We start from the raw sequence: 14,451 nt of genomic DNA, 5'->3' as shown, positions 1-14,451 counted from the left end.
CTGTGCCATCCTCTTCACCTCACAAGGGGAGGCCAACACGTTCGAATCACGGATTTACTTCAAACTTTGTTCACTTTTAGTAGTGCATTGGGACAACATAAATTGAAAGTAGTAAGGCGCAATACTTATGCGATATCGGGAAAATCGCAAAAGAAGTTTTACACATAAGTAATATAACGGTGAGTTACGACCTTGAGTACGAGCTGGTGGCGATCATGTGATTAGCGTTCAGCCACCGTAATTGGTGGGTCGCTGGATAGAGTCCTGCTCAGAAGTTCTTTTATTTATATTTTTTAACATTAATAGTATTATTTCATATGTATTTGAAAGGCAATATGATGAAAAGAGACGTGCATGGACTTTCATTGAATGTCCAATGGGGAGAACTGCTTTGCACCTGGACGCTTCGATCTGTAGACACAGGTTTCAAGGACGGGGGACAGATTTGGAAAGCTCAAGTGAAACATCGATAAATAAAGGTGTAAATAATTATATTGAGTAATACAATGAGTTAAAATATGCCAGAATAAGAGGGAAATGTATGATTAATGGTCGTATTTGCTTCCGACATTACAGGTTGCAGGATAATATTTTTAATACAGGCACAGAAAACAGAATAACACAGCATCTACTACATCGAATGTGTACCATTTCTGAGCAAAGCTCGTTGACACACTGAAAAAAATTTTTCTTTCTTCCGACAATTTAGAATCAAATCGTAAGTAACGCAACATTTTCGAAAATGTCGGTGCCGAAAATCTGCTATGTATGATTGGATGTATTTTAATAGCATCTTTAAAAGAAGCAATTTCTTGTTTGTTATCAATCAAATATGAACCAGTGTGAAGGTCCTTGACAAAGTTTTCAACTTGCCTACAGAAATAAAAGACGCATAATATATTATTGTAATAATAAAAATTAATAAACAGCCAAATAACACTGGATGTTCTCTAAAAGTTCATGAACATACTCGTGTCTTTTAATTATATTACCTTTGAAATGTAACTTGTACGAAATAATAAGATTAGTGTTGAAAAAAACTTAATAAAAAAAGATGAGCAAGACTCGATCCAGCGATCCACGGACTGCGGAGGTTGAACGCTAACCACATGTTCGCCACCTGCTGTTCTGAGAGTCGCAACCCACCGGTACATTATTGACGCGTAAAGCTTCTCGTATGATTTTTTTGAAAGCGTGTAAGTAGTACACTCTATTGCTTGCACGTTATGTTGTCCTAATGAACTAATAAAAGTGTACAAAGTTTGAAGTAAATCCGAACGTCGTAGCCTACCTTTGTCAGAGCAGCCCAACGCTCTCACTTACTTGCTGGATATTTTCCAGTATTTGCCTTCCCCTACAGTTTTCACCCTCTATAGCTTCTCATAATACCAAGGATGTTATCTCTTAACACGTTCTTTCAACCTGTCCTTTCTTCTTCTCAGTTTTCTTCACGTATTCCATTGATAGCCGATTCTGCGGAAAAGCTCGTCATTCCTTGCCTTATTAGTCCATCTAATTTTTAACATTATTCTGTAGCATCATCTCTCAAATGCTTCGATGTTCTTCTGTTCCGGTTTTCCCACAGTCTATGTTTCAGTACAGCACAATGGTCTGCTCCAGACATACATTTTCAGAAATGTCTTTCTCAAATTAATGCCTATACTTAATACCACAAGGTTTCCTTTAGCGAGGAATTCTATATTTTCCTATGGTAATATACTTCTTGTACTTGTTCCGACATGCGTAATTGTGCTTTCAAGGTAGCAATTTCTTTTCTTCGTCTCCTTTATGGAGGAAACTCGTAAGTAGTATAATTTCTTTCTTGCTCTCAGAGGGCCTTAGTGAAACTTTCTCCGGTTGGGTGCCACTACTATAACCGTAATCAAAGCGAGATCGTCAGTTAGGTCAGACTACTTGTTTTTGTACACGTATTTTCCTGTTTCCGGCCAGTTCGCATTTACGGACATCACAGAACAATGTGCTTACATCAATTAATGAGATTCCTTATTTGTCCTGAAAAAGCTTACCTTTTAGGTTAAATATACTTGTAAGGAACTAGAAAAAGTAACAGGCGACCAAATTCGGCTAGCAGGACTGCTGCAAAAATTTTCTCATTTTGTTATTGTCTAAAAGTTATCTGAAACATTGCGCTTTATGCCCCATGTCTTGCAGGGTTCAAACAATTACTGAATAACAGCGTCCTGGGGCCTCTCCTGCAATATAAATATTTTTATTTTTACTTTAAAGTAATTTGAAGTAAAAATAAGTAAATATCAGTGAAGATCTATTGAAAAATTATTCCTTTAATTGTCACAATAAAAGTCGTTTTTTCCGCAGTACCTTACTGAATCGTTCTAGCAAATGGTTCAAATGGCTCTGAGCACTATGGGACTTAAATTCTGAGGTCATCAGTCCCCTAGAACTTAGAACTACTTTAACCTAACTAACCTAAGGACATCACACACATCCATGCCCGAGACAGGATTCGAACCTGTGACAGTAGCGGTCGCGCGGTTCCAGACTGTAGCGCCTAGAACCGCTCTGCCACCCCAGCCGGCAATCGTTCTAGCAGCTGAAGGTAGTAATTCCTGCTGAAAATGGTGCCTTGGGGAATAAATTCATGCAGAAACAGCAAACCAACATCTGTTCCATGTGTGATTCTCACGAGTTTTGCTTTCTTCTGTTGTGGTGTTGTGGCTACTTTTCATTGTTTCGATTATTGAATGGTACGCTATGTGATCAAAAGCCCCCTCCATGAACACCACGACCACACCATAACACCACCGCCTCCGAATTTTACTGATGGCACTATACACTCTGGCAGATGATGTTCACCGGACATTCGCCATACCCACACCCTGCCATCGTATGGTCACATTGTGTACCGTGAGTCATCACTCCACCCAACGTTTTTCCACTATTCAGTCGTCCAGTGTTTATTCTCCTTGCATCAAGCGAGGCGTCATTTGGCATTTACCGGAGTGATATGTGGCTTATGAGCAGCTGCTCGACCACGAAGTCCAAGTTTTCTCACCTTCTTCCTAACTGTCATAGTACTTGCAGTGGATCCTGATGCAGTTTGCAATTCCTGTGTGATGGTCTGTATAGATGTCTGTCTATTACACATTACGACCCTTTTCAACTGTCGGCGGTCTCTTGTCAGCTATCAGACGAGGTCGGACCGTACGGTTTTGTGCTGTACGTGTCGCTTCACATTTCCACTTCACTATCACATCGAAAACAGTGCAACTAGGGATCTTTAGGAGTGTGGAAATCTCGCGTACAGACGAATGACACAAGTGACACCCAATTACCTGTCCACGTACGAAGTCCGTGACTTCCGCGGAGTGCCACATTCTGGTCTCTCACGATGTCTGATGACTACTGAGGTCACTGATATGAGGTACCTGGCAGTAGGTGGCAGCACAATGCACCTAATATGAAAAACGTATGTTTTTGGGGGTGTCCGGATAGTTTTGATTACATTTTGTATGTCGACATTTCCGTAACTCTACATCTCTTCCCCTGTAATTTTTTCGTGACGAAAACATTTTGTTCTGTAATGTCTGCACGTACAACATCCTCGAACACGATAAATAATGTTACGAGAACCAGCGTCCGAAGTCACTGAAGCTTCCCCACTGACGACGGCCGGTCAACCCATTTGTTCGATATTTCAAAATATAGGGTTTACTTTATGTAGCTCATTTAGTCTTGTCTTTGGATCATTTTCAATCTCATTATTAACTGTAATCAAGAGAACTGAGTGAGGCTCAACTTATATTAATACACTCCTGGAAATGGAAAAAAGAACACATTGACACCGGTGTGTCAGACCCACCATACTTGCTCCGGACACTGCGAGAGGGCTGTACAAGCAATGATCACACGCACGGCACAGCGGACACACCAGGAACCGCGGTGTTGGCCGTCGAATGGCGCTAGCTGTGCAGCAGTTGTGCACCGCCGCCGTCAGTGTCAGCCAGTTTGCCGTGGCATACGGAGCTCCATCGCAGTCTTTAACACTGGTAGCATGCCGCGACAGCGTGGACGTGAACCGTATGTGCAGTTGACGGACTTTGAGCGAGGGCGTATAGTGGGCATGCGGGAGGTCGGGTGGACGTACCGCCGAATTGCTCAACACGTGGGGCGTGAGGTCTCCACAGTACATCGATGTTGTCGTCAGTGGTCGGCGGAAGGTGCACGTGCCCGTCGACCTGGGACCGGACCGTAGCGACGCACGGATGCACGCCAAGACCGTAGGATCCTACGCAGTGCCGTAGGGGACCGCACCGCCACTTCCCAGCAAATTAGGGACACTGTTGCTCCTGGGGTATCGGCGAGGACCATTCGCAACCGTCTCCATGAAGCTGGGCTACGGTCCCGCATACCGTTAGGCCGTCTTCCGCTCACGCCCCAACATCGTGCAGCCCGCCTCCAGTGGTGTCGCGACAGGCGTGAATGGAGGACGAATGGAGACGTGTCGTCTTCAGCGATGAGAGTCGCTTCTGCCTTGGTGCCAATGATGGTCGTATGCGTGTCTGGCGCCGTGCAGGTGAGCGCCACAATCAGGACTGCATACGACCGAGGCACACAGGGCCAACACCCGGCATCATGGTGTGGGGAGCGATCTCCTACACTGGCCGTACACCACTGGTGATCGTCGAGGGGACACTGAATAGTGCACGGTACATCCAAACCGTCATCGAACCCATCGTTCTACCATTCCTGGACCGGCAAGGGAACTTGCTGTTCCAACAGGACAATGCACGTCCGCATGTATCCCGTGCCACCCAACGTGCTCTAGAAGGTGTAAGTCAACTACCCTGGCCAGCAATATCTCCGGATCTGTCCCCCATTGAGCATGTTTGGGACTGGATGAAGCGTCATCTCACGCGGTCTGCACGTCCAGCACGAACGCTGGTCCAACTGAGGCGCCAGGTGGAAATGGCATGGCAAGCCGTTCCACAGGACTACATCCAGCATCTCTACGATCGTCTCCATGGGAGAATAGCAGCCTGCATTGCTGCGAAAGGTGGATATACACTGTACTAGTGCCGACATTGTGCATGCTCTGTTGCCTGTGTCTATGTGCCTGTCGTTCTGTCAGTGTGATCATGTGATGTATCTGACCCCAGGAATGTGTCAATAAAGTTTCCCCTTCCTGGGACAATGAATTCACGGTGTTCTTATTTCAATTTCCAGGAGTGTAATTCTTCAATGGTGTGGATAAATTTCACTCGAAGTGTCGGGGGATAATTGCCTATATTAATTAAACGAAGAAAAGCAAGTGCACTGTTCTCGCAAACTTCTCTTGGCATGAAAACCATTCACGTAATCGTTAGCCTCTATTTGTCGCATTACATTTACTTCTTTACAAACGAGATAGATGTTAGACATCAGTGCTTTTCTATTTTCGTATGTTATTAATGACAGAAGACACCTCTTTTTTTAATTTAGTTTTCTTAACATTATGAGATTAGGGTCTGACCCCTTGCCTGTATCTAAGGGCTCCCCATGATCCAAGAAAACCATTTCCGTTTTAATGTTCACGCTGGTATGTTCCTTGTGTTTATGGTTCCATAAACTTAGGATAGGATAGATAGGGGGTGGAGATCTCTTCTGAAAAGCACGTTGCGAGGTATCCCAGACATGCTCAGAAACGTTCATGTTCGGGGAGTTTGGTGGCCAGCGGAAGTGTTTAAACTCAGAAGAGTATTCCTGGAGCCACTCTGTAGCAGTTCTGGACGCGTGGGGTGTCGCATTGTCCTGCTGGAGTTGCCCAAGACCGTCGGAGTGCAAAATGAACATGAGTGGATGCAGATTATCAGAAAGGATGCTTACATACGTGTCACCTGCCAGGATGGTTGCTTTGAAACTCACACGGCCGAGTTCCCTCTCCGTACTCCCCACAAAGTAAGCTTTTGCACCGTCTCTAATGGCCTCGTCATCGAAGGGATGATAAATCCGAATTTCCCTTCATATTTAGAAAATAGGATGGGACAAAAATGAGGAACGAAAACAGGCGCTTTCATTGCAAAGGGAACATCCTGACTTTAACCTCACTGATATAGTGGTGACTTGACGGGAATATGAACCGCACTCTGAGTGAAGCAACTGGTGTGTATTCGAAAGGAAAACATACAATCGTAGGTTAACATTTCTGTTGCACACCTGTGACAGGAGTAATTGGATAGTGGTATACACTGAAGAGCCAAAGAAACTGGTACAACTGCCTAATATCATGTAGGGGGGGGGGGGGGGGGGAGGGGGCGGCCGGAGTGGCCGAGCGGTTCTGGGCGCTACAGTCTGGAACCGCGAGACCGCTACGGTCGCAGGTTCGAATCCTGCCTCGGACATGGATGTGTGTGACGTCCTTAGGTTAGTTAGGTTTAAGTAGTCCTAAGTTCCAGGGGACGGATGACCTCAGAAGTTAAGTCCCATAGTGCTCAGAGCCATTTGAACCATTTTTGTAGGGGGGGGGGGGGGCAGCGAGCACGACGTGGCAAGGGGCTCGACTAAAGTCTGAAGTAGTGCTAGAGGGAATTGACACCATGAATCCTGCACAGTAGTCCATAAATACGTAGGTGTTCCAGGGGGTGGAGATCTCTTCTCAACAGCACGTTGTAAGGCCTCCCAGACATGCTCAATAACGTTCATGTCTGGGGAGTTTGGTGGGCATCGGAAGTGTTTACACTCAGAAGAGTATTCCTGGAGATACTCTGTAGCAATTCTGGACGAATGGGGTATCGAACTGTTCTGCTAGAATTGCCCAAGTCCGTCGTAATCCACAATGGACATGAATGGATGCAGGTGATCAGACAGGATGCTTTAGTACGTGTCACCTGTCAGAGTCGTATCTAGACCTATCAGGAGTCCCATATCACTTCAACTGCACACGCCCCACACCATTACACAGCTTCCACCTGCTTGAACAGTCGCCTGCTGACATGCACGATCCCTGAAGTCATGAGATTGTCACCATACCCGTACACGTCCATACGCTCGATACAATTTGACACGAGACTCGTCCGACCAGGTAATATGGTTTAAGTCATCAACAGTCCAATGTCGGTGTTGACGGGTCCAGAAGAGGCGCAAAGCTTTGTGGCGTGCCGTCATCAAGGGTACACGAGTTGGCCTTCGGCTGCGAAAGACCATATCGACGATGTTTCGTTGAATTTTTCGCACGTTGACTCTTGTTGATCGCCCAGCATTGAAATCTGCAGCAATTTGCGGAAGGGTTGCACTTCTGTCACTTTGAACGATTATCTTCAATCGTCGTTGGCCCCGTTGTTGTAGGATCCTTTTCCGGTCGCAGCGATATTGGAGATTTGATATTTTACCGAATTCCTGATCTTCACGGTACACTCCTGAAATGGTCGTATGGGGAAATCCTCACTTCATCGCTACCTCGGAGATTCTGTGTCCCATCGCTCCTGCGCCGACCGACTATAACACCACTTTCAAACTCGTCAAAATCTTGATAACCGGCCATTGTAGCAGCATGAACCGATCTAACAACAGCGTCAGACACCTTTTGTCTTATATAGGCGTTGCCGACCGCAGTGCCGTATTCTGCCTGTTTACATATTTCTGTATTTGAATACGCATGCCTGTACCAATTTCTTTGGGGCTTCGGTGTATAAATGACGCTAGTATCGTGTACACAAGACATGAAAGGGCAGTGCATTGGAGGAGCTGTCATTTGTACTCAGGTGATTCATGTGAAAAGTTTCGGATGTGAGTAAGGTCACATGACGGGAATTAACAGATTTTGAACACCCAATCGTAGATAGATCTAGAAGCATGTGACGTTCCATTTCACAAATCATTAGTGAATTCAATATTCTGCGATCCGTAGTGTCAAGAGTGTTCCGAGAATACTAAATTTCAGGCAGTAAATCTCACGACGGACAACGCAGTGGACGACAAGCGTCACTTAATGAACGAGGGCAGCGGGGTTTGCTTAGAATTTCAAGTGCTAACAAACAAGTAGTGCTGCGTGAAATATCCGCAGAAATAAATGTGGGACGTATTACGAACTCATCCGTTAGCGCGCTATGGTGACATTTGGCGTTAATGGGCTATGGCAGCAGATGACCAACGCGAGTATCTTTGGTTGCAGCACAACATCGCCTTCAGCGCCCCTCCTGGAATCGTAACCATATCGGTTGGATTCTAGACGACTGGAAAACCACGGCCTGGCCAGATGAGTCCCGATCTCAGTTGGTAAGAGCTAATGGTGGAGTTAGAGTGTGACGTAGACCCCACGAAGCCATAATCCCAAGTTGTTAGCAAGGCATTGTGCAAACTGGCGGTGGTTCCATATATGTGTGGCCTGTGTTTACATGGAACTGACTGGGTCCACTGGTCCAACTGAACCGACCACTGACTGTAAATGGTTATGTTCGACTACTTCGAGACCATTTGCAGGCATTCATGGATTTCATGTTATGGATGGAAATGCATCAAGTCACTGGGCCACAGTTGTTAGCGATTGGTTTGAATAACATTCTGGACAGTTCGAGCTAATGATCTGGCCACAAGGATCGCCCGACACGAATCCCACCGAACATCTGTAGCACACGAGAGCCCAGTTCGTGCAGAAAATCCTACACCGGCACCACTTTCGCAATTATGGACGGTTAATGGAGGCAGCATGGCTGTCGACTTGTTGAGTCCATGCCACGTCAAGTTGCTGCGCTACTCCGGGTAAGAGGATGTCCGACACCGTATTAGGAGGTATTCCATGACTTCGGTCACCTCAGTTTAAATCATAGCAGTCAAAGCCAATGTAGTTCCTTTAGTAAGGCAACATCCGATTCGTTATCTAATTGCTTTATTTGCAAATGTTGTTGGAGTTTCTGACGTTAAATGTATTAAATGTTAACAAATTTCCGTTTTTCAGAAACGCTTTTCTTGCTGTTGCCAGTCTGTAATTTATATCCTATCAGACATGAAAAATCGTCATTTATTTTTCTACCCAAATATCTAAACTCATCTGCTAGTTTTAGTGGTTAATTTGTTAACCTTATTCCCTCAGCATCACCTAAATTAGTTTCGCGATCCCCTTCGGGCATGGGTGTGTGTGTTGTCCTTAGCGTAAATTAGTTTAAATTAGATTAAGTAATGTGTAAGCCTAGGGACCGATGACCTCAGCAGTTTGGTCCAATAGGAACTTATCACAAATTTCCAATTTTCACCTAAATTAATTGGACTAAATTGCATTACCCTTATTTTGCTTTTGTTCATGTTCATCTTACATCCTCCTTTCAAGATACTATCCATCCCGTTCAACTGCTTTTGCAAGTCCTATGCTGCCTCCGTTAGAATTAGAATGTCATCGTCAAACCGCAAAGTTTTTATTTCTTCTCCATGAAATTTAATTCCATTTTGAAATTCCTCCTTGGTTTCCTTTAGTATTTGCCCAGTGTACAGATTAATAACATCGGGGATAGGCTACAACCCCGTCTCACTCCATTCCCAACCACTGCTTCCCTTTCATGCCTTTCGACTCTTCTAACTGCTGTCTAGTTTTTGTACAAGTTGTAAATAACTTTTCACGTCATATGTTTTACCCCGCTACCTTCAGAATTTGAAAGACTTCGCTCGAATGTTTTTCGTCAAAATGTTTCTCGAAATCTACAGCGACGTGCGAGTAATCTGACTCCTTCGTCCCAGAGTTTATAGTCGGAAGATCATTATTTCTCTAATTAAGTGTTACACACGCAAAACATACATAGATGTAATTTCAGCTAATATTCCTATATACTATTTTAACGCATTATTATGCCTGTGATAGATTATAGATATATCTTTTGACATTCTGAATGTATTAGCAGAAAAATACAGGGCAACTTCGTCTATAACGGGAATAAAAACTGGTTTGCAGTGGCAAGAGTCGAAAGACGTGAAAAGGACTCTGTAGCTGAGAATTTAGTGAAACAAGATTGTAGTTTATTCCCCACGGTATTTAATCAGAGCAGTGAGCAATTAGTAAAGGAAACCTAGGAGAAAGTTGGGAATGGTATTGAAGTTCAATTAGAACATATAAACAATTCAAAGTTTGCTGCTGATATTGTAATTTTGTCAGAGACGACAAAAGGCTTGGTAGACCGGTTGACCTGTATATTGAAAAGAAATTATACCATGAACTTCAATGAAAACCAAAAAGGGTAGAAGAATGTAGTCGAATTAAATCAAGCGATGTCGAGGAAATTAGGTTAGGAATTGAAACACTGAAAGTAGAACACGAGTTTTGTTACTTGGGCAGTAAAATAACTGACGAAGGCTGATGTGCAAGGGATATAAGATGCAGAAATGAAAAGAGAAAACACTGAAGTTAAATTTAAGTGTTTGGACATCTTTTCTAAAGTACTTTCCTCCAATGCAGCGTTACACGTAGGAGGAACGCGCACGATAAAGAATACAGACAAGACAGTAGGAGCTTTCGAAACGTGGCGGTACAGAAAAATGCTAACAATTATGTGGGTGTCTCGTATAATTGATAAAGAGGTACTACAATGGATGGGGGAGAAAATTAATTTCTAGCGTATCGTAACTAAAAGAAGGAATAAGTTAGTAGGATACGTCCTGAGGTATCATGATATAATTAATTTGATAATCGAAGCAAGTATCGCCGGTAAAAATTGTGGAGGGAGACTAAGACCACTACATCCACATCTATACTCTGCAAATCATTATCAAGTGCACTGTAGAGTGTACGTCCCACTGTACCACTTTTTAGGGTTTCTTACTGTTCCATTCACCTATGGAGCGCAGGAGGAATGATTGTTTAAACGCCTCTGTACGCGCCGTATCTTGTCTAATCTTGTTTTCGCGATCGTTATGTGAGCAGTAGTATATTCCTAGCGTCTCACATAAAGGTAGTACTTTCACGGGCTAGTCAAAGATTCCCTTAGTTCAGTTCTTTCAACATGTACGCATCTTCGCGACCCTCTCCCGTGGGTCACACACATCTTTGACCATCCGTGCTGCCCTCTTTTTATCCTTTCAGTATCCCCTGTCAGTCCTACTTGAAATTAATCTCACGTACCTTAGCAGTATTCTAGAATAGGTTGCACAAATGTTTTGTATGTAATCTATTTTGTAGACTGTTTGCAATTCCCTAGCATTCTGTCAATGAACCGCAGTTACCTATGATTGAGCCTATGTAATCATTCCACTTCATATCAATTCCAGATAATACACCCAGATATTTGTATGAGTTGACAGATTTCAAATATGACTCACTGATACTGCAGACATAGGATACCAATATTTTTCGTTTTGTTAAATACACAGTTTTCCATTTCTGAACATCTGAAGTGAACTGCCAGTCATTGCAACGCTTTGAAATCTTATCAAGATATGACTGAATATAAGTCTAGATTTTGTGAGACGGTACTTAACTATAGATATCTGCGTCATCTGCGAAAAGACCGAGGTTATTGTTAATACTGTCTGCAAGGACATTACAACTCTTCCCTGGGGCACAATCCCGAATCCTGTCACAAATCTCGCTATTTACGTCGTATGAAAGTACTTCCGATAATAGGCGTATGTATGGAACTGCGACAAATGCGTTTTGGAAGTCAAGAAACACTGCGTCTATCTGTCTGCAGTGATACACGGCTTTCAGGATGTCATGTGAGAAAAGTGCAAGTTAGTTTTCAGTAATCGATGTTTTCGGAAACCGTGCTGCTTGGCATGAAGGAGGTCATTGTGTTCGATATTGCACATTACATTTGAAGTCAGAATATTGTACGAGATTCAGCAACACATGGCCATCAAGGATTGAACAGGTCCATGTGTATGTAGGCTCCAGTACTTATACAGGGATCACTAGACAAGCACGTGATGGACTACTGTGCAGCGTTGCACCAAATCAGACTTCCGATTGAAGACCACAACAACAACAACAACAACATTCTTCATGTGTTCTCAACCACACACTTAGAAAGTCCACAGTGGACTCGCATTCGGGAGGCCGACGGTTCAGTCCCGCGTCCGGCCATCCTGATATAGGTTTTCCGTGATTTCCCTAAATCGCTCCCGGCAATTGCCGGGAAGCTTTCTTTGAAAGGGCACAGCCTATTTCCTTCCCCGCCCTTTCCTAATCCGATGAGACCGATAACTTCGCTGTTTGGTCTCTTCTCCCAAACAATCCTTAGAAAGTCCACTTCAGATTCGAAGGCAGATTTGGCAGGAATGTTAACGTACCGTCGTTGACGAGGTCATTAGAGACGAAATACAAACACGGATTGGGAACAGACTGGGAAGAAGATCATTCACATTTGGATTTTTGGCTCCAGACTCTCATAATCTTCTCATTGGGAAGAGGATTATGGACTTTACAGATTATGATATTACAGATGATTTACTAACTCGTATTAGTGTAGGGAATCCGTCCTGTTCATTACAAAGGGCTGACTCCGGCTTATGCCTTAAGTGATTTAGTGAAATTATGGAAAATCTACACCATCTTATCAAAAGCATTTTAACATCTATATGTAATGCGGAACTGACCACTATGTGCCACGAGAAGTGGATTGACCAGTACAAAAGGAAGCGGGGTGTAATGCGTTGTCAATAGAAAAGCAGTAACTGCAGAATGGTTCAATGGTTCGGGCAGGTGAGTTCAGTCACTTCGAACGGTTCAAATGGTTCAAATGGCTCTGAGCACTATGGGACTTAACATCTGAGGTCATCAGTCCCCTAGAACTTAGAACTAATTAAACCTAACTAACGTAAGGACATCACACACATCCATGCCCGAGGCAGGATTCGAACCCGCGACCGCAGCGGTTGCGCGGTTCCAGACTGAAGCGCCTAGAACCGCTCGGCCACACCGGCCGGCTATTTCGAACGTGGACCAGTCATTGGCTGTCACCTGAAGAACAAATACATCCGGCTAAACCAAGAGCACGCAGTCCTCGTCTACTGAAGGACACGACCGTCGATCACTGTGGAGGGTGGTTGTAAAAAATAGCACGAAATCTGCGGAGAAAATCACTCGAGAGTTCTAAATTGTTACCACGAGTCGAGCCAGCACAATCACTGTGCTTAGGCAGTTTAAAAGAATGGGATTCAATGGTCCATATTTCTGTAATCAGCGATAAGCAACTCTTAAGGTGGTATAGAGAGCGACGCCGGTGGCCAGTGGATGACGACTTATTCGGAGATTGGAAAGGGTTGGTTTGGCGAGTTGTGGAGAACTTTACCTGTCATTAAGAAAGCGGTAAATGTGGAAGGATGAAAACATATTTTATAGCAATGTGTTCTGCGTACAATAGAGGTAGAGTTCGGAGACGATGACTGACTGTACCAGCATGACAACGAAACCGGTCGCAAGGCAGCGTTTGTCAAGGAATAACATTCCTAAAACGGAGTGGTCTTCCCAGTGTTCAAATTTGAACCCAATGGAACACCTTTGCGGTGAGTTAGAACATCGATTTCGCTGCAGACCCTAGCGTATATCGTGACGTTCACTGGTTTGGACTCTTTAGGAAGAATGGGATGCCATTCCACCGTTGACATTCACACACTTCAGTAAAAGTGTCCCCAGCAGACTTGAAGATGTCATAATGGCGAAGGTTTGAGAGGCCACATTATAATGGCTCTGAGCACTATGGGAATTAACATCTGAGGTCATCAGTCCCCTAGAACTTAGAACTACTTAAACCTAACTAACCTAAGGACATCACACACATGCATGCCAGAGGCAGGATTCGAACCTGCGACCGTAGCTGTCGCGCGGTTCCAGACTGTAGCGCCCGGAACCGCTCAGCCACTTCGGCCGGCCACATTATAATCTTCACTATTAGCTGTCCGTATACTTTTTATCACGTAGTGTATTTTGAGTGATGGGACGAAGATCCGAACTGCAAGTCTACCACATCGCCAATTCGCGCACATTTGGGACTCGATGCCTATTTTTTCTATTTCATTCGATACGTCTTGTTCAATTACCAGTTCTACGTCTCGAGAAAGCCACACAGAGTGTAGTTTACAACGGCGCATTGTTGATCGTTTCTGAAATGAATGATGTCTCATCGCTGAAGTAACGGCGACCAAAATATCCTTTTTTAGAAGATAAATATAATTTATCTAGTATAAACTGAGGTGTCCCTTCTGTAAAACCGCAGTCGTAATGAAATAGCAGACCGCTGGAAAGCTGCCGAGGACCTAGAAGTAGTTGGTTCTGAACTGAAAGAAGCAATACAAGGCCAAAAAACTCGGAGGAGGGCGAAGGTCAAATGTGAAGCACAGTTGGATGTGCACATTAGGCGCGCAGCGCTAGCACTTTCAGAAAAAGTCCGGCAGCAAATCAATGAAAAGGCTGTTGACTGAGAGGAACATGTAGATGAGCTGATATGAGTGTAACATTCTGCAGTGGAGGATTGTTGTTTTCATACAGACACCGAGCCTGTGCGCCTGGAGTCCTTT

The 14,451-nt window shown here is 44.2% G+C and overlaps 1 protein-coding gene across 3 annotated transcripts in view; it reads left to right on the top strand.

Annotated features, from left to right (window-relative positions):
• The window catches only part of LOC126253137 (uncharacterized), an 87,815-nt gene that overhangs the window by 58,006 nt on the left and 15,358 nt on the right, over positions 1–14,451 (top strand). The window lies entirely within an intron of this gene.

The sequence above is a fragment of the Schistocerca nitens genome, chromosome 4 (genome assembly GCF_023898315.1).
Source record: "Schistocerca nitens isolate TAMUIC-IGC-003100 chromosome 4, iqSchNite1.1, whole genome shotgun sequence".
Taxonomy (NCBI): domain Eukaryota; kingdom Metazoa; phylum Arthropoda; class Insecta; order Orthoptera; family Acrididae; genus Schistocerca; species Schistocerca nitens.
Note: the sequence above shows the minus strand (reverse complement) of the source record. Positions and strands in the feature narration are given on the sequence as shown.